General features: G+C 41.3%; 1 long non-coding RNA gene across 5 annotated transcripts; it reads right to left on the minus strand.

Annotated features, from left to right (window-relative positions):
• Positions 1–10824: 10824 nt before the first annotated feature.
• On the minus strand, positions 10825–21611 carry LOC111922933 (uncharacterized). Of its 5 annotated transcripts, none has more exons than XR_002860819.2 (4): positions 21475–21593; positions 20210–20296; positions 12143–17508; positions 10825–11064 (listed from the first exon to the last, which is right to left on the minus strand). It is a non-coding gene; the product is annotated as an uncharacterized LOC111922933 (long non-coding RNA). The 5 variants fall into 5 exon arrangements; XR_015284187.1 differs by having other exon boundaries at positions 10825–16801; positions 17347–17508; positions 21475–21562; XR_015284188.1 differs by having other exon boundaries at positions 10825–16801; positions 17347–17508; positions 20185–20296; positions 21475–21562.
• Between the last annotated feature and the right edge of the window lie 213 nt (positions 21612–21824).

The raw sequence follows: 21824 nt of genomic DNA on the forward strand, positions 1-21824 counted from the left end.
CCTCCAAATTATTAAATTTGAAATTAAGGGGTTTCCAGGCAAAGATATGGGCTAAGGCATAACAGTTCTTTCCTGGTGTGTATATGTATAACCAGGCTAACAGCCACACCGGCAGCAGCAACAAACAGAACCACAAACCCAGGAACAGCCTCACCCGGCCGCAGCACCTTCCCTTTGGTGCAGTTCTGGGCAGGGCTGGCAGGGGCACCGCTGGCTCCCGGCCGGGCAGGGCAGGGGTGATGATTCCCCCACGCCTGCAGGGGGAGCTGTGGCGCGGGCTCGGCCGCCCCTCTCCACAAGAAAATGGTGGGCAGGCCTGTGGGGGAGAGGGAGAGGGAGAGGGAGAGGGAGAAGGAGAAGGGGCTTTCCTTTGCAAACCCACCGGGCAGCCAGTCTCAGAGCCACTTGGGAAACTGAATGGACTGCAGCAGGAACCTTGGAGCAACAGACTGGAACAGCAGGGGCAGGCACGCCCAGGGTGACAACCAAAATGTAGCAGAACCTCCACAGCTTAGCAGGAGCTGTGGAGTTGAGTGGACAAGGGGTGACAAGTTGGAGAGCATGTCTCTCTTCGATGATAGTTTGAAGGGAAAATCCCGAAGCAGCAGCAGAGAGACCAGCAGGGCTGAGCGGGGGATGGCTCCCCGGGATAGCTCTCTGGCCGTGGCTGGTGCCGAGGCTGAGCACAGGCGAGGCACAGCAGGCTCCAGGCACGGCGCTGCCCCAGGCTCCCCTCACCCCCAGCTCTCCAGGGATCCTGGGCTGGCCATCATTCATCGCAATACTCCTGGAGCCAGGCACGGGCTGGGCGGAGGGCAGTGACCATTCCAGACGCAAGACAAAAAGCCAACAACAAAAATGGATATGGGATAAAAACCATCCTCAAGACATCCTGAAAACCAGGTTTCTTTCCAGACAGCTGGTGCTTCTCAAATTTATCTGTGGAAAAAAGGCAGAAATAGTTGTTCCTTAAAACTGACACTCACAGATGAAGTATTAATTATAATTATAATTTAAATCTTTATTTAGTAAACGTCAGATAGAATTTATATGGCTTGTAATATAACTGGGGGTGGGACCCAGGGCTGTATTGTGCTTTACACATAAGGGCTGCTCCACAAAACAAGATCGAGAACATTCTGTCAAGGTCAATTTATTGTGTGCAAACCCATTCCTAACTAGGCTGTCAAGAGATAAATGCAGAAGAAGATGTGGTAACACTTCAGTGGTTTTTAACTTCTTTTCCCCATGCATCTGTAAAATGTCAAGGAGATTGCAGAAACCTATCCCACTAAATTCTCCTTCTGCTAAGCTGCTCTTGTTTCCATAGCAGTTCCGATTCCCTGCTGTGCGGCAGGAGGCTGCTTAAATTGTCTGCTCCCTTACTCCTGCCTTGAGAGCAGTTACAAAGATGTTGACGTGAAGAACATGTAGAAGAGAATCAAGTTATGCCATCTCTGAATGGGGTCTGGCTGTCATGCCAGCTACTGCTCACCAAGGCAATTAAATGAGGTGCTACTTCTTTCCTCAAAATTAGGAGACATATCTGAGGCTTGAATGATATCCAGACACAGTCCCTCTATCACTTTCAGACTAAGATAGTGACATCAGCCAAACCCCTAACACAGCTCTGAATATTACCTGCCTCTTTATTAAACTGATGGGAAGTCCTGCATTCACTGCAGTGCTGAGGGCTTGGGTTTGATGGAATTTTGTTGAAAAATGGGGGGGTTTTAAGTTTAACTTTTTTTTTTCCTTAAAACTTTGAATAATAGTATGTATACTGATTAAAAAAATTGTAGAAGTGCCTCTGAAGCAGAAAAATACTTTTCTGTAATATGTAATTCTATTTGACAATCCAGATAACCTATATTTGCCCTAATTTACAGGGAAAAAAATAATCCAGGAAGATTATTGGAAAGATGGGTCATGCCAATGAAAAGTCACATGTATTGTTGGCATCAACTCCGACTCACTTCTAAAATTAATTTGTGTACTAACACCGGAGTATAACACTGGGTTGCTTATTCAAAGTTTCTCAGCTCTTTCTTACTTATATTAAAATATTACTGGGTCTTTCTGAGGCAGTCAGTTGCCATAACTGGAGGAAAGCAATTCCAGAACTGATTAATTGCTTGGTGTTCATATACCGCACTAAGCAGATGAGAATAGGGATTTTTTCCCTTCTCCCTTATCCCTCAGAAAACTTAGAAATAGAAGGTATGTCAAGATAGACATTTTTCTTCCTGCTGCATGAATGTACCAGTCCACTATTTTGCAGCTCTTTGGTACTGAGATGTTGGCACTGATGCTTCCTTAAAGAAATAGGAAACTCTAAGCTATTTCTTCACTGAAGAAGAGGGAGAGAATTAGAAATTTCATGAGCGCAGGCACAGGAAAAAAAAAAAACAAACAACACAATAATCACAAAGCCTGGGGTTTATGCTTTTGAAATATTCTTAATTTGTAATGTAATTAAGAAACTAATATTTAGCATTCATTGTTCTTGTTTACAAGTGACTTTATTAGCTTGCTCTCAAAACCAGAATCTTTGCTATTTTGCAGAACAAAATGTTTGTAAACACAGGTCACAGTGTGCTTTAGTGATTAAAAGCTGGGCAGATGACTGCACAGACAAGTAGCAATGACTTACAGGCAAGAATTGATCATTAGTTGAGTGCTGATGGAATTTCTGACTGTAATGGTCTGCTGTTTAACCATTTTAAGCAGATCATTTCAGAATAAAAAGCAGCTATAAAAAGGGAATCACATCAGACTACAAAGCCAGTCCATCAGCCTTCATCATTCTATTCTTGTTTGCACCAGCTGAAGATCCAGCTGTTGATTTTAGCTCCTTTTCAAGTTTTCAAAGACTTCAGTACTTGTTTTATTTTGGCCACAAGCCTAGATCTAGCTTTAGGTAAATTAGGTTATTTTCCAGTTTCTACCAGCACAAAAGTTTCAAAGCTTGGTTGTTGTATTGCATGAATTTTGCTATGCTCCAGGAGCAATGAGGGCAGTGCTAAGAACACATCTTTAGTGAAGTCATTAAGGTTCTACTTCACCACACCACACATTTCCACTTCCACAGATGTCCTGCCAAAGACATTGCAGTAGCCATTATAGAATATTTCAATAAAAAGCATGAGTTTTCTTTCCACTTTCTCAAAACTGTTCCACTACAAACTAGCTAAGACAGGATTAGGGTCAATAATGAGAGTCACTGAACTGTACAAAACAACACCAGAGTCAGTGGACTGACTGTAGCAGGTAAATATGCTTATTTTAAGCATATTTAAAATGCTTAAATTTTAAGCTCCATTAAGCTTGGACTCATGCACTCTGGGTCTGGAATCACCAGACAGACTTGCTCAAGTCTCTGTCAGGTTTGGCTCACTTGAAAATTTGGTATTGACTCAACACTAGGAAGATTTCAGCAACAGAATATTTAAATGATTATTGGCAAACCTGGATATTTTGGCTATGTAAAGCAAATAAATTCCTTCATCTGTAAGGGACTACAAATAAAGCTGACAAGAATTCATCACTTGACTTCTCTTTTTCATAGCAGACATTCGTCATGTGTCACTTTGCTAATTACTGCATAGCACATACCCAACCTGCATAACAATGCAGTTCCTCTTCCTGATTTCTTTCTTCAATTAAACCTCCCAATGTATTTTAAACATTTGTTTAATGAGAAAGGAGAAAGTATTTTCTCTTTATCTTTTAGAGTACAAAATAAAGACTAATTCTTTAATAGAACAAGACAAGTGAAATTTTCAAAAATCATCTGAAAGCTATAAACCCAAAGGGAGAAGTGATGCAAAAATCTCATGGCATATTTGTTTTTTTTTCATTAGAAGGGACCATTTTTCTGGAAGAAAGACTTTTCAGGGAAACACATCAAGTTTTGTGAAAAGCTTAATGCATGCATTTATTTTCTCATTTCATTTCAACAATGTCATTTTGTTGCAACTTAGTAAAAATATTTCTTCAACATGGTCATTTTATCAGTTCCATTAAAGTGCTTATTTTTGCACATATAATTTGACATTCTTTTTAATATTTGCAGAAGTTCCATTAACTATGTCAATACTACACTTGGAAAGTGTTCCACAGTCTCCGAAATGACATTCCATGGCTCAAACTGTACCATAAGTAGAGTCATACCCAAATGTGCACTACTCTCCAATCTACCTGCATATATTTTACCACCCCTACTTGATTTTCTCTGTGAGAAATCAAGGAAGAGCAAAGAAGTGGCCACTTATTTTCAAATTAGAATAACTATCCTCGGTATCTTAATACTACCTATTTAGTTTCCTTAATATGATTTGGGCCATAGGGCCTGAAGATGTCAGGGCTAGTTTGGATTACAATCAAATGCTTTAATATTATTTATTTCATTTTTTTGTCAAGAGAATTCTGTATTTCTGGCACAGAATAAAGTTTAAAGTACCCGAAAAGAGCAGCATACAGCCAAACTGAAAAGTTATTCTGAAGCCCAAGATTTATTTGATCCCTAGAAAAAAATATAAGTACTCAAATACCAAAGTGAGTGCCTTCATACACTTAAGGACCTGGCCTTTCTCCAGAAACTCATTCAGGTGTTGGATTTTATAATTATGATGGTTTATATTTGGCAGCAGTTCTGTCTATCTGTGAATTACATGTGAAAGGAACAGAGGTTTGGGACAACTAGAGTGAGAGTTTTATACTATACCATGAAAGAAACACACTTATTTTGCTTTCACATTATGTTCAAGTAACATGGAAACCCAGCCAATTCTTGATATGGGTTCACAGTGACGTTTCCTTGATTTTCTTCTCAATTTCAGTGATGTGGCTTCTGCTCCTGATCTGCACTCAGTAAAACTGCAGAAACAGTACCTCTAGATTGGCTGAACCCATCTGCAGGGCGTGCTTTGCTTTGGCAGTCAATGCTGACCAATGGGTGTGTAGAGAGACTGCTGGTGGCACTGATGATGTTGGATCTGGCACCATGAGAAAATTGCCCTCTAAGCCAGGAGTCCATGCAGGGCTGGGCAGGGGAGCCTGTATGACCTGAAATGCATTTGGGACCTTGACCAATTTGCTAACTTAATCTATAGTGGAAAAAAATTGCTGTACCTGTCAGGGAAGGGTTAAGGAAACAAAATAGATTCAGCTTCTAGAAAAAGCAAAATTTCTTGATGAATTAGCTTTTCTTTACCCTGATGGATAATAGCCTTATGAAATTACTGTCTCTAGTTATATTTGCATTCAGATCTGTTCCTATTGCTAATGAAGCAGAAATGCAAAGAACAATACATTAATTTGGAGACTTTGTGTGTTCGTGCCCCAGCAATAATAAACAAAATGTATAAAAAGGGTTTCCATGATACTTCACTTGACATAGATTTGAAAGGACACTCCTTTATGTCTTGGTTGAAGCAAACATTTTGTACAAAGGGAAATGAGTGATTACTTGTAGAGAGCCAAAGTGAAAGCAAGTTTTCCTTCCTTATCTGAATTCCTGAGGGAAAAAAAATGTGTCAGAGGGCAGCAGGGTCTTACAGCTTCAGAGGAAAGACCAATGCTCCCCTGGGCACTGGATCCTCCTTTGGGTTGCAAAGTCAGCAGGAAATCTTCAACCACTGTGCATCAGCCTGTTTATGTACTTTGGAGCATTGTCCTCCAGCATTACCTGGCTTTTCTTCTGTTTAAGGTACTACTTGAAAGCACAAAGCACAGAGAGAATATGCAGACAATTAAAGAGTTCAGCTCTGTACCCAAGATTCCAAATGATTTTCTCATTCACTTCTCTTGTCAGGTTGTCAGAGGACATATGAAGTAGCTTCAAGTAGGAGATTACAGTCAATCTGCAGAGTGGGGTGCCTGAAAGTGCTCCTGCACACTCAGCATCTGCTGCATCACATCTTCATGACACCCAGAGCACACAGAACAAATAGCCATCTCTCATTTTGGAGAAGAAAGTTGTACTTCTGGTACCTGTCACCTAGCCTTTACATAAATAAGCACATTGCCTTTTTTGAAAAACGTCCATTAGCAGCATCAAACTGTAGAGGAAGAAACAAGGGAAGTTTGTCACCTCTGCAAAGCTAAATCCTCTCAGAATCAGTTTCTAAAAGAGAGAACAGAAATTTCTTTCTACAAACATCGGTCCCACAAACTTGTTTGGTGTCTCTGAAAACAACAACAGACCAGAGGCAGCTTTAAGCACTTGATTATTGCCTGTAATGCCAGATAGTATTGGCAACCATAGTTTCACAAATTTCCTAGTCTAGGGAGAAATAGAAAGATACGCTAGACAATGTTAGTACCTTAGGTTCTGGATATTTTAAAAAGCAATTTCCTATATATAGATTGTGGCTGTTCTAGAATAATGAGGATACAGAGAGTTTGGTCTCTATCCTGTGGTCATTTTTGAGCCAGAGCTGAGTTCAGGAAGCATCTCTTGAACATCCCTTATTCCAGGACTGGCGTATGTAAGCAATAAAACAAAATTGCACTTGGAATATACTTGAATAAATTGTTGATTTTTCTTCCTGTGGGGCATCAGTATAGCTGACCTGAATGTCTGCAACTGAATACTAAAAGATAATAGTGGTGGGAAAACAAAGCACATTTGTCAAGAGGAGGTGACCCATCCATCCAGCAATATTAAATATTTATCCCATTGCTCAAAAATAGTTTAAGAACTTTAATTAACTGAATCCAATCTGTTTTCAGAAACTCCTTTATATAACCATTGTAAAAAAATCATGCCCTCCTAGGTATGCCTGCCAGTTGCAGAGAAGGCTTCTATTTCATATTAAATGGGACCAAATTCCATGGCAATAGGTCCACAGACAGTTTTTCAGCAGGCAACTGAGTTCTTATTCAGATGACATCTTTTGAATTTGAAACAGCTAGATAATGTATGAAAATAAGCAGGCTTCCAGGCAGTATCTTTCTGAACATTTGCACTGAGAAACATATAGGGCAATATAAATTACACAGGTGATGTGATTCTGCTACCAAACAAGGGAAGCGATTAACAATTTGTAAGAGGTATGAGGCAAATGGAATAGGAGATTGCAAGTACTGATGTATCTGAATTTTCTTATTTAAAACTCCAGGTGTTACAGACAAACTTACAAAATGTTATTATTTTCACTGGAAAAAAATGTTTTATGTTTCTGATACTTTTTAAAAGTGTATCCTGAGGCCATAATTGTCCTGACTCGACTTCATGTTTTATGCTGAGAAATTACTACAGAATAATGTTTTTGTTTTAGCCCTTAAAATTACAAGTCACTAGTTCCCAGTCAGGGGTTGTGCTGGTGTTTAGCAGTAGCAGCGATTTTCCAGGGTGCTATCTTACATGTCATAGTGGCAGGTATTAAGTACAATTGACTTTTGTTGTAGGTCCACTGTGATCCTTACAGCACTAGAAGAAATTCTAAATGTGTTTAGGGTATTGCTGCTGGTGTGATAAGTTTGGGTGGATGACACTTACAATCTTCACAGTGAAGAAAATTTGCTCCCGCTGACATTTCTCTTGGCAGATAGTGAGAAAGTTTATTATTGGCTGTTTCTCGAGTCACACTCCATGCTTAAAGAAGAATAAAGAAAATTCCTTTAAATTTAGGGTTTTTTTTTGCTTGTGGAACAGCCCTGAGATATAATGCTGAGAACAAAGGGAGTTCTATATCTGCTGCAGGGTGTATTGAGAGGCTCAGCTTCCCCCAAGCTCATCTGTGTAGCTGCTCACAGTGGGCAAGGCACCACTGGGAGAGCTGCCAGTCTCAGGACAGGAGTACATAATCATATTACACATGGCATGACCATCTTCATCAAGTCATAACATTACTTTTAAGTGAAGAAAGTTCTGATATGTATCTTTAGCCAAGGGATAGCTAGTGAGTAAGACCATCTGCTTCACGCTGAGAATTGCAAAAATTTTTTTAATAAATGAAGGCAAGAGACTTTTCATAGATTTGTTGAATCATAGAATGGTTTGGGTTGGAAAGGACATTAAAGATCATCTAGTCTCAACATCTCAGCCATGGGCAGAGAACCTCCCACTAGACCAGGTTACTCCGAGCCCCATTCAATCTGTTCTATAGAGCGCCATGGGGAGGACTCCACAATCTCTGCAGGCAACCTGTTCCTGCCTCACCACCTTCATAGTACAGAATTCTTCTGCCTAATTTAAACTATCCTCCTTTAGTTTACAGCCAATCCCCCCTGTCCTAGCACTACAGACCCTTGTGAAAAGTCCCTCTCCAAGCTCCTTGTGAGTCTGTTTAGGTACTGAAAAGTGCCATAAGAGATCCACAAAGCCATCTCTTATCTAGGCTGAGCAGCCCCAACTCTCTCAGCCTGTCTTCATAGGAAAGGTGTTCCAGGTCTGTGATCAGATTAGTGACTTTGCTCTGGCCTTGCTCCAACAAGTTTTCTTTCACCCTGCTGTTGCCTCACATGGTGTCTCTGAATTGCTCACAGGTGTAGTTTGCTGCTCCAGCTGGTTTTCCCCACTGTCATCAGCTCTCCACATCTTTCACTTTGGACAGAAGCACTGGCCAACCCACTGGAGTGACTCCCACTACTGGGCTCCTCCAGGACTGCTGCAGCTGGCACAAACACATTCACAGACACAGGCAGATGAGCACCAAGTGATAGCCATAGCTGATTAAGTTTTGATCACATAACAACCGTGTATTTCCTGCTGTTTCCCTGCTTGAGGTTAATGCTTCAGAAACAGAGCTGCCATAATCAGTGTGAGGCTCCTTGGGAGAGTTCACACCTGGCATGTATTTCCATGCTATAGATAAATACTCTCACATATCCCATAGCCTCACACCTGAGAAACCATTTTGTCTTTTCCCTACTGGGCTGTTGCTAGAGGAGGTTTGTATTGGAATCTCCAGTCATCAGCTTTTGAGTTTACATAATTTTCTTTGAGGCCCTGGAGGCATTTAGGAAGGGGTTTTCTATTTGTTGCCTTCCTCCACAAGTGAGTAATTACCCTATATAGTGCAAATTTGCTGATATCCTACTCAGCTTTGGCAGGTTTGCCTCTGCAGCTGTTTTCCATTAAGGCAGAAAACACTCCTCAACTGAGCTCCCAATGTGTAACTGACCTCCTAAGGCTCATCTGATGAGAAGCAGCAGTGTCATTTATCAGCAAGTGTCAGAGCATTTTAGAGTTCTTGTTCATAAGTTTAAAAGAAGCCCTAGCCAATTCAGAGAAAAGATGGTAGAATCGAGTCCTTTTTGAAATACTCCTTAGAGTATCCCCATAGATTTCCATAAAATCCCACAACAAATTCCAGTCTTGTTCCAAGTTATGCTTCCATCAGTGGTTTTCTGTGCCAATGGGGTTCTTAATAAAATTGAGGAAGAGAAGATGGTTGCGAGGGAAAGGAGATAATAAGGTATGTAAGAGCAGATTTGAGCTTGACTGGCTCTACTTTCAAACCTGTATACATAATTTGTCCTGTTAATTGCGTACTGGCAGTGATGGCACACCGGAATGCCTTTTTCCATGTGAATCGCACTGTACAAGCAATACCTGCTATTTCAACTGCATATGAAGTCCCATGCCCATAGCTTTTGTATTTGTCATCCAAGAGCTACATAAACTAAGGAAAATCTCTAATTATAGCCAGTTCTTTGCAAGAAACTTCTATATCTCTCTGCCTTGCGTACAATGAACAGCCAACAGGCTACACAAACGAACCAACAATTTGTAGTCAATGACATGTAAATGTGGTAGGCAGAGCCCTCCATACCTCAGAAATGAAGAGAAAGAGGAGCCTTGGCATTTGACATGATCCTTTTTGTACCTCAGGCTCAACAGAGTTCCTGCATAGATTACACTGACAGCAAGCTATCTTATATGTCTAGTTCAAACAAAATACTCTATATAAATGGAAAACATAAAAGCTATATAAAATATAGCTTTTATACTAGAAGGGGAGAAAAGCACAAATGAATTCTGGTTCCTCATATACAGTCATAGAGCCATAGAATCAGAGAATCATAGAAACACAGAGTCATAGAATCACAGAATCATAGAATGGTTTGTGTTGGAAGGGACCTTAAAATCATTCTGTTCCAATGCTGTTCCCAGTGCTGGGACACCTTCTGCTAGACCAGGCTGCTCAGAGTTCCATCCAGCCTGGCCTTCAACACTCCCAGCGATGGAAAGGGGCACAGTCTGACTGTATAAATGTAGCAATGAATGATACAGCCATGCAGATATGGTACACAGCTGTGACAGTGACCCTTACAAAGCACTGCTTCATACAGTTCTGCTTCAAGGGAAATGCAGTCCAAGTTTCTCCTGTCACCAGGTGTGCTGTCCTGCCTCAGGCCGAGGAACCCAGGCCCCATGTCCCCGCTAACCTTCACAACATTCACCAGCATCCAGCAACATCTAACCACTGTAATTAGGCCATGTTAAACACAGTCAATTACAGTTTCTCCTTTGCCCCTCTCCTTGACTGTTCATGGCACCATTTTCTTCAGACAGGACCCCTCTAAAAGTTGTAGTTTGTGTTTCAGGCCCTGTGAGGAGAGGAAGGCCGAGGACAGTGGTACTCAGTGCTGCGGCCCCTTCCACAGCAGCTGGACTTGCTGCTGCTGCCTGGCTGGGGTGGGAAGCGGGCTCCAACCTGTCCTTGGAAACTTTTTTCTGAAAATCAGTGTTGCAAGTGGAAAAAAAAACCCTGTGAGGTGGGGGTGGAAGGTTCTGCTGGGTGCCAGGCAGGCCCTGGGCAGCAGGGTGTGAGCATTTTTTAATTTGTGGGGGGTAAAAGCAAACCAGAACAATTTCCAGAATGAGTGATTCCCTTTTTATTTCCTTCCCATGGTGTCAGGGTGGGTCAAAGGGTCCAAATTTTCCCTTACTACAACATAACACAAAAAGAAAGCAGTCACAGGAGCTTTTCAGTGCCCTGCTGACTTGTGATTTGCTGCCTTCTGTCATCTCCAGCAGCGTGGAGCCAAAGGAGTGATCACAACATCCTGGCACAGCATGGTCCCCCCTCCTGCGTTCTCCCAACAGCAACTCTGAAAACAGATAGCAGGAAAGGAACCCTTTTAATTACATTTCAACACCACAGGGTGGCCATAAGCTTCTGTTTTGTCTGTCTGTAGCCACCTGGATCCATCCACATTCGGAATCTGTCTGATATATGGTTTCCCCAGCAGGGTATTAGTAAAGTACCAAGGGTGGCGGTGGTTGATCAACAAAGGGAAACAACTCAAAGTAATGCACAAAAGGCAAAGGACTTCTTAAGAAATTGCTGCCTGAATGAAAAAATATCAGGTGGCTCCTCAGACAGTGTTTGGCATTTTATGTCCTGTTAGACGTCTTCCCAGGCCAGTCAGAAAGGTGGGAAAAAGTTAATTCATTTTTTTGTAAAGACCACACATCTGACATGTGTATCCCTAATCTGGAGCTTTTCAAACCTTGAAAAGTTTGTTGCTACTTTCCTAAGGTGGGCAAATGTTTTATTTCTTTGCAGTATTACCAGTCATCTTCATTTGTGTACATTTCTAAGAGGGATACTGGAGATTTTTTTAAAATATCTAAACTTATAAATATTTTCTTTCAGTGTTCATGACAGGTAAATAAGTCAACATGACAATATAAATGATCTCAAAGCTTTTCCATCATGCCAGATATAATATTCTAAGACGCCATGAGATTCTTTCAGCTGTGATTGGCATTTGTGCCTTCAGGGTTCACACAAAGTTCAGGATTCATTAAATCTGTGTAAACTGGGGGAAACTAAAACTCTGCTTAGAACAGAGGTGTCTCTGCTCCTGAGTTTGATGCTTCAGGTTTCATCCTTATGAGTTTTCAGGAAAGCTTCTCCTTGCGTGGGCCCCATAGCTAGATAAGGCCAGAAATGTTCTGGTTCCTAGCACACTTACTCCAGCTCTGTGCTTCATGTAATTATTTAAGCTAATGCTTTCCAGCCAGAAATGTTCATAGGAAGCATTCATAAAAAGCAGAACTCATTTCGCTACAAGATACAATACCTACTTGGGCAGAGGTACACACAGCTTAGCTCCCTTCACAGTCTGTGGAGAGCAAGATTTTCTCTCTGTTGATTGTTAAAGGAAACTAACATGCAGGTACCTGTGCTTGCTAAGATCAAAAGCTGAGTGGGTCAACTCTCAAATGGAATATGTTGCAGCAGTCCCAAGGTCCCAGTTACTGCCTGAAAACCAACAGCAAGGAAATATGAAACAGCAAAATGTCCAAACTAACACAACTACAGTGAAGTCACAGGCAGTGACAGGTGAGGATCAGCAGTGGCTAGGTGTTTTAAAAGTTCTGAGACTGCTACTCAAAAAGATTCTAGAATAGTAAGCATTAGTGTTTTTATTACAATGCAATATTGTACATGTCAGCCAGAAACAGGGAAACAGAAAATGTCTTTGTGGGATAATTGACTGGTATTAATTTCTGAGCTTGTGTTTTTGCCTGTATAAAATAGGAATTGAGAGCACTGCATTCTATTACAACAGGCCATGCACCACAGCATAACAGAGCTTTTTTTTTGATGGAAACCCAGTGTCAAGAAACCCTGTAATAAGAGATGGCCTTAATGCACTCTGGATGTTTAAGTTTCCTTGCCTCGACAGTGAATATTGCAGAAGGCTATTCCTCTATTTCAAGTTCAGTTTCTTGGCAGTGAGGACAGAGCTGGATGTTGTACTACACCACTGGATAATTACAAAATAAAAGAAAAAATTAGTTACTCAGCTTCATTTTCCATGCTTTCATGCTTCTGTGGTTTTTACATAATCAGTGGTAGATTAGACAAAGTTCCCAAAGATTACTGGTCCTGTTTTGAGGTATTTATTTTCTTGATGGTTTGTAGTGATATTCAGCTACTTCCCATTTTACCTCTGACCCAGGTGTTGCCTAGCCTTTTAAATTGTATCCAGTGTATATTCTGCTTATCCTGACACTGACTGGGGTGTCAGGAGGGTTGGAATGAGATGATCTTTAAGGTCTCCTCCAACCCAAGATATTTTATGAATCTGTGTCCAAGGGAATTTGTGAGAATCAGCCAGAGTAATATGAGTCCACCATAAATCTGAATTGAAACTAACTCAGCTTACAAACACACCATTTCACTCAGCCCTTTTGTCAAAGCACTCTACTGTCCACTAAAGCAGGACATCACAGTAGCTCAGTTAAATGCAGCATAAGCTCACTCTTAGTTTCCTTCTCTGTCACTGGCTAATGCTGATTCCCCTCTGTACTTCTTTTCATGGGGGGATCATCTCACAGCCATCAATAAAACACTGGTTAAAGCAGCTGTGACAGTGAGGAAGGTATATTGCCCGCAGCCTTAAAGTGACACAACTGAGGCATAAGGTTTGTGGGCTCCAAGAATGAGTTCATTCATTGAGATGAAGAAAGCACCTAAACTTCCAGGCTTTTATTTCTGTAACTTACTATACCTGTTGTTTTATTCATGTTCTCACTGCAAGGTATCACCTAAAAATTGGAGTAGACTTAGCAAGAACCTAAAGGAATGGTTGGTTCCTTCATCCCATCAATATCATGAGGGAGAAGGTTGTGGGCAGCCCCTCTGCTCCCCTCTCAACTGGTGTTCCTGCACCCACATGTGGTCTGCAAAGCTGCTTTGTCTCTGAACTGCAAAGTGCTGGCAGAATCAAAAGTTTCCCCTGTTTAGAAGTAATGTGCCATTTACACCGAAAGTTCTGTGAGTAGGAACAAGTTGTGTGGGATGGTCATTTGTGTTTTCTGTTGCTGAGAGGCTGAGAATTGAAGACATGTTCATCAGTACAATAAAGGCCCTTCATCATGTGTCTGCTACTGAAAACACAACTCTGCTCTGCAGTTGTCATGACAACGCTGGTTATATAAAGAGACATATCAGAAGAAAGACCATTTGCTCTGTGTCCTATATTTCAGTTTAGCTATACATCCTTTCTACAATAGATCTGTTTTGTTACAGACAAAAACGGGTATTTCTGGCAAAATAAGAAATGCTTCAGAAAGCTGCCTGATGACACAAAAGTTTATGGTGCAAAAATGGCTTACAAACCAATGGAACACCTCACATGAAAGCTATTTACATAATTTGAACATCAGTGGGACCAGGTTCCACTGAATGTAGAGGTGATTCAAAATGTTCAAGTGAATTTCTATTGCAAAGATATTATTTTTGGGAATAAAGATTATCACTGACTTAGTAGCATCACAGGATTTAATAAAGTGAAGGGAAAGTGTTAGTCTAAAAGTGCCTATAAAACTACATCACCTTAGAAGTTTCAGCATAATTGTGTGCCAGGCCTGAAGCTCAGAAACACAGACCAAATCTGATGCTCAGATAAAGACAGAAAGAAAATCAGTCTGTGACTCTGCAACCTGTTCACTTTGCTAAAAGCTAAAACTGACAGGACAGTTTCATGGCAGTATCTGGTCTTGTGGTATTATGTTAAAAGACATTTTCAAAGCAAAGAAGCCTGGGGAAAAGACAGTAAGCCACCCCACTAGTTTCAGAAATCTCTTTTCTTCCTGCAATTATATTCTTCATTGTTGAAGCAGTGTTTGCAGTCTTCAGAGAGGCCAACAGTGACGGGATGTGATGTTATGTGGGGAACTGTAAAACTGTAAGTCCCATGTGAACCAAAAGAATTGCAAGTTAATTTTGAGAACTGAAGGTCCATGCAAAAATGTATTCATGCAACTTTACAAAGTCTTTTCAGGTGTGCACTATTTTCCCACAGTTAATCTAGCCAAATTGTGAAACAAACATTTCACTAAATTTTCCATCAGCAACAATGCCTCTAACAGTTGAATATGCACAAGTTCTGTGGTCTCGCTTGTAACTCCAAAGGAAGGTATCTGGGACTCTAGAGTGTTGTGAAAGAAACCCATATACCCAGATCCAACTACTGTTGATAGGAATCATTTCACCCATCAGCAGAAATAGATTGTTTCTTCAAAGTCCATTATTTAAGCAACAACTGAGTTTTACCCAAGATCTCTGGCCATATGAAGGATTTAGGCATCTTATTGCAGTCCTGAATTTCCATCTCTTGCCCCATGTTGCTGTTTTGCCATGTGTGCTGTTCCAGGAATATCACATCTGTGCCCTTTTCAAACCACAAACACAGTTTCTCTGAGTGGTTCTTGCCATGGTGACCCCATGGTATGCCCTTTTCTCCATTATTTATTCCTGAAAGGCTGGCAGAAGACAGAAGGCAGAACAAGATGATTCCCTGTAAAATGATGAAATAGGACTGCAGTGCACTGCTTTGATAGAAAGAAAATGGAGGAGTAATAAATGGGTTTGGAACAGAAGTAAATACATGATTCCCTTTAACTTGACTAAATCAATTTAACTCTTAAAATGAGAAGCCCCTAGCCGGTTCCATAAGGCAAATTATTAGAGACTCAGTAGAACCAATTGTGTGTTTGAAGAGTGAACTTGATGAACTCACCTCTCTGCCATGTATACTGTGCTCAGCAAACAAAAGGAGATTTTACTGCTCAAGCTTTAATGTACACAGCAATAAGACCTCTAGGACATATTTAGAAGCTGATGGACTGAAGTGCCTCCAGTGTTTTTTCTCTGCCTACCTGTAATAATTCTCCTTGTCATATTAAAGCACTTCATGGAAATGCAAGCCATTAACTGCACAACATTCCTGTGGAAGCTGGCAGGATTAGCTACTCCCAATTTGGTATATGTGAAAAATTAAGCACAAAGAGTAAATGCCCCTTCCAAAGACTCCTTTGAAATTCAGGTGCTCATAAGGAATAAGAAATTAGGAAGATAAATATGGTCTGGGCCTGAGAGTCTCTTTCAATGTTATAAAATAAGCTTTTAGGAGGTCCAGAAACCAGTTTGAAGAATCATAAGAACTGTCTGGTTCTTAACCAAAATCTTTCCTTTTCTAAAGAAACCCATACCTCCAAGGATTTCTTAGCAATTGCTTTTCACCTTTTATAGTTTCTAACTCGTATCATACATTTGACAGTATTTCCTACTTTCTATCCTGCAGGAATAGAAATAGGGATAAAATAGCTTATGTTTCTGCTGTGATGAGGGAGAAGGCTGCTGAAAGATTTCCTGCCTATCACCTGTGTGAGGAGTCCTCTCTGCTTTGAAAACCACAGGCTAAGATTTTAAAAAGTCACAAAATCTTTAACTGCAAGGTGAGGCTTGCCAGAAGCATTTCACACAGCTCTCACCACACGGATTTCAGCTGTTCACTAGAGAGAAACACCAGACCAGACTGTGGAGCGGTGTCAGTAACTAACTTCTCCTCTCATTCCCCTTCAGTGTGATCGTCTGTATTATCATAAAGGGTGCCCTCAGCTTCCTGTTATAAAGTATGCAAGAAAAGTATGTCTGAATCTTGCAAGAAATGTGGAGCTTAATAGCTTCATTCACCTATATTTATCAGTCTGACATAGCTCTTCATTTAGAATTATTTAAAAGGGGAATGGAAGAATGGGAAATAACAATTGTTTCATGCTGAAGTTAATGTATTTTGTCTCTCTTGAACAAAAAGAAGACTTAACTAGAATACACTTGAGAAATATTAGAGCCATAAATGTAAACCTAATTTGAAAGATAGGCGGAGTAAGATATTAGGAAAAAAATAGGCAAGAAAAAAGCAACTCTTATCAGAATGTCCTGAAGATATGAAAAAAAGCCTCAGACTTTCTGGGAAAAAAATTATATCCTGGATTCAAATGTGCTTTGTTCTCATTACCTTGAACCTTTCATCTTCCATTAGACTTCTGCAAAGTGAAAGAAGAGTTTGAATGAACCTTTTAAATCAAAGTGGTAACCTTTTACATACACTCAGAATAGCTGTGAACACCTGCTAAATTACTGCAGACACTGCTTTATTATTGCCACTAAGAAAATCAGAGCAGTTCACTGCATACGCAAATCAATTCAGCAATTATGTTAGGAAATGAAATCCTGTTGTTTTCATAAATTTCCATGCATATTAAAGCATCAATTTCATTGCTTTCTAGACATTTCCAGGAAACATAAAAATAAGAGAGAGCTCATGCAGGTAGCCCTATTTCCATTGTTCTTGAAGTGAATCACAGTACAACTTAGTGAGCTAAACAATAAAGGAAATAAAAGATGTGCTGGAGTGCTGTGGAGTCCTTGCAGGTCATGTCTGAGCTAGTAGCCTTTGTATGCACATCTGTGATTTACTTACACACTGTACATTGCTAAATCTCTTTTAGATAACCAAGTTTTTTCTGTGGTGACCTGAAGTGCACACGCTGTGTCTGTGCCCATTGCCTCACAAATCCCCACGACTTACCAGGAAACAAGGGGCTGTAGTAGTCATGACCATGTCAGCACCCAGCAGCTCCAGTGACCACTGCCACTGCTGTTGCTGGTGAATAGATGAAACCTGCTTCAGCATCTCCACACCCACATGATGACAGCACTATGTGGTGCAGGACTGCTTGTGTGGGGACTCCTGAGATAAAGAACAAAATTGGTGTCTGTCCTGCACTTCCGTAGATGTCCTGTCCCTCAAAAATTGTTGTCATCTGTATATTTAATAATCATATTATCCTTCATCTTTCAGGCCATTATTCAAAATACTAAAATGTACCAGGTCCATAACAAGATAGGCCACTGGTGCCCTGTATATAATATTGTACCACCAAGGATTAGTCTGTAAATAGTGTTTTGTACCTACGCCACAGAAGTCTCCTTCCAAGCCATGGCTGTCTTGGAAGAAATCCTTCTGAGAAGGATCCTTCTGATTCTTCTGAGAAGGGTCTCCATCTGAGATGCTTGCCTTTAGTCCACAGTGTATTCAAAGTCACAGGACACAGGATTTACCTGCTGTATGTTGCTGTAGAAGTACACCTGTCCTGTCCGTGTCCTGTCCCTCAAAGTAGTTTAAAAGCCCTGCCAAAGTGCAAGCCTGACCTTCTGTCCTTTCCCATGGATTGTTTTTCTTGAAATTCCAAAGAGTAGATTTTTTTTTGTATCACTGAATTTTTCACTGTTTAATGTCTATTCAGTACAGGCCATGGAAACTCATGTTTTTATAACTCCATATGCAGCGGAGGACTGTTTTTCTGTACAGCTGTGTGTACATTAAGATTAAACCATGATGAAAAGACATGTCCAGGGCTCATCCAGATCCTATCTATCTTTGTTCTTCAACCCTCTCCTCCTTGCATCTGTCCTTCCAGGAAAAAGTAGCACTGGCAAACAGGGCAGAAGAATGTTAAAATGACTCCAACCAGTTCCTTGACCTGGAAAAATCAGAGGACTAGGATCCTATAGGACTTCCTAGAATATGAGTCTAGACGCAATCTCTGTATGGTATGTACATGTAACAATCATGGTATATACCATGGATTAAACCCTATTGTGCCAATTCTGCACAAACACAGGATAAAAATACAATCTCTTCCACAACTTTGTCTAAAGTCTTCCACTATTTTATGACACACTAGTAAGAGAGAAGTATTTATGTCTATAGCCTGCTTTTCTTGCTGCACAGCTTTTGCTTTTTTTTGTTTTTTTGGGTTTTTTTTGCTATTGGATTTTTTTCAGCTCAGAGCTGCTTGTAACTTGAGTCATAGTGCCAAATACTTTTTCTTTCTAAAAGCAAATCACCTGTAAGACAACAGACATCCCTCAAGATGAAAACTGCCACAAGTGGTCTGATCTGTTCCAAACATTTTCCTGCAAGCCTTTTATTTCAGATAATTTCCTTTTCATCTCTTATAAAGCAGAGGCAGTCTGCTTTTAAGGGTCAGCCAAAATAATGTTAAATTGGGTTTTTCAGCACTTATTGATGTGTAATGTAGCAGACGAATGACTCCACTAGTCTCTGCTGGAAGTGAATGCCCTTGAAATATTTATGCAGATGCACATAAGGACCTTGAAAACAATGAACAGCAATGCTGCAAGGAGATCCTGGGTCAGCCATGGAAAGAAGAACACCAAATAGATAAAAACAGCTATAGAAAGGCTCTTACTGAATAGATAAAAAAAAAGTATGCAAAGGGGATTAAACCTCAGCTTAAGCAATGAGAGTTTCTTTCATAATCAGAATAAATATTGAGGTAGTTGACAGACATCTGTTGGATTTGGGTTTTGTTCTTGATGCTGTTGCTTGTTTCTTTGTTGTTTTTTTTTTCCCTGAAATATTTGTAAATTTAAACTTCTTTGCTGTATGGAAGAAGACTAAGTGTATCTTCTACACGAAAGTTCCAGAGTCTGGGCATTGTTCCCCACTCAGATGGACAAGGCTGGACACACTGAGACCATTGTGATGGATCTCCAAGGTACCTCCAAATGATCCAGCTCTGCAGCTGGAAGTTGTAGGAACCCATTCCATAGTGGGCACAGAAGTCCTCTTGCTGTGCTGCACCTGGGAACTGAGGTAGCACATGTGGGGTGTGCAGGGGTATCCATGTAAACCATCCTGGTTGTAACTCTTTACCACACAAAGCAGGACTTTGCCTCAAGCTGAGAGAGGGAGATCACAGAGAAGTTATACAGCCAGTGCTCAAGGACTGTCAATTTATCTCTCAGTCCTTTTATCACATCTGCTCGCAGTTTCAAAGATAGTTTTGGGTACTCAGACCCCAGAAGACTGACCACAGCCTGAAATTTATGATGCATGTAAGAAATCTTCCCCTAAACTCATGTCCCACTTTCTGACACCATTATGGTACTAACAACATTACGATACTATATTCATATTTCTCACTTAAAAAACATATTTGTTTTGTTCTAAGAAAACAGATGACATATAGAGAGGCAATTAGTGGATATGTGCTTTCCAGACAACTTGGGTTTTTTAGATATTTGAAAGAAAATGCAATCAAAAATGAAAACAAATGTTTCTCTCGTCTGGCATATGATGCCATACTGAGAGTAAACCCTCAAGACAGTTGCCATGTAGAAGAATGATACAAAACTGCCTGCAGATCTAACCTGTTAACACCTGTGAATTTATATTGCATTAAACTCTCCAGCCACAGACAAAACATCCAGCAAAGTCCCAAACCTGAGTTTCTTTGATATCTGATACAAAATTACATACACTTTTACAGTTTTCCTGTTTCTATGTATTCATCTTACTAACTGTCCAAGGAAAGATAGTTCAAATAGTCCCCTATACCTTGTTTGGTTTTCCTGAAACTCACATTCACAAGTGCAGCAGCACATAGTTGCTGTAGGTAGCCAAATGCAGCCCACTGGTGCACAGTCATGAAGGAAAACACCTGCTCGACCTGTATAATAGATAAAGCAAAAAATGCCTTCTGTTGTTTGCAATTCTCTTTACCTGAAGAGCTGGAGATGCACAAATCCATAGGTTTTGGATTGGTAAAAAGTTGCTAATGCATCAGGCAGACTCAGTCTCAACAAGGTTTTTAACATTGATCACTAGAAACAAATGTGAGCTTGTTGACTTTCCTCCAACAGAGGACTACTGCAGTAAGTCAGAAACAAGTTACCATAGTGACCTATTACACACAGGGAAAGTAAATTTGTCTGCAATTATTTTTGGAGCTTTCTGTAAGGCTATGTAGTCAACAAAACACCAGTCTTGAAACCAGTGCGTGCTTCTCACTTCTCCATTGTGCAGTGGAGAAAGACAAGCATGTGCAGGATGTAACACACCAAGGCATCTCAGTGAGACAGCTGCATTTTGGTGTTTAACTCAGTGTTTGGCAGTGGTACCAAGCCAGCTGCAGCTCACTTTTGGGACTTAAGCACCACAAATTATGCACCTAAATGCTGCTTCTTGTCTCTCCTTCCTTTGTGTCATCAATTACAGCATCTCGCATTTTGCCAACATGCTTTTATCTCTTTGGGTAGCTTTAGTATCAGTTAAGAGGACTGAAATCTTCCATCTCTCTTTCCTGGCCTGCACAATTCAGTCCATAGTGAGTTCCAGCCTCCATGTAGCTTTCCCACTCAGTGCCAGAATATTTTGCTTCATTCAGTGGGCGTTTCTTTCTTCCATCCAGACTCACAGCCAGCTCTGGCTGTGGCAAGGACATTAGATAAGTGAAACATGAGGCACTTCTGGATGTCTTGGTGACACCTCAGAGATCCTCTATGCCCAGGTGATCTCCTGTCACCAGCAGAGGCAGAAGAGACAGCCCACATATCCCAAGAGATGCTGCATGTGCAGGATGAAGCTGCTGTGTTGTCATTGCTCACAGGCAGTGCAACTCCAGTGCTGTGCTCCCAGCTGCTCACTCACAGCCCCTTCTGCTCCCAGCATTGAGGAGACCCTGAGGGACAGCCCTGGTCCCCAGCCTGCAGCTGGACATGGAGCCACTGCCCACAGCTGCCTGGCTGCATCCATCTGGCCAATTGCTCGTGCCCCCAGTAGCCCACCCTCCACAGCCAGGGCTCTGCAGTGTGGGGCTCGGGCTGTGGTGTGGGACCACAGACTCACAGGGCTCTGGGCACATCAGGGGCTACAAGTGCCCAAAGCTTGGGGCTGCTCCATGCCATTTCCAGTGGGTTTGGCTGTTGAAGGGGGGCTGGGGTTTGCGTGGCACAAGCACGTTGTGTGAGGGCCCTTGGTGATACAGAACCTTGGGATGCCCAGAGACCCTTGTGACATGGCAGAGCCCTGCCCTACCAAAGAATTACAGGAGGAGAACCCTGGGCTGTCCAGTCCCAGTAGAGGAGATCTCTCAGGACAAAGCAGCTCCCGAGATCCCTCGCGACAGGGACGTGTGAGATGGAGGAGGACAAGGCCAACCCCATGGCCCAGCCACCCAGCCCCTTGCCCAGCTGGCT

This window comes from Cyanistes caeruleus, chromosome 3 (genome assembly GCF_971803275.1).
Source record: "Cyanistes caeruleus chromosome 3, bCyaCae1.hap1.1, whole genome shotgun sequence".
Classification (NCBI taxonomy): domain Eukaryota; kingdom Metazoa; phylum Chordata; class Aves; order Passeriformes; family Paridae; genus Cyanistes; species Cyanistes caeruleus.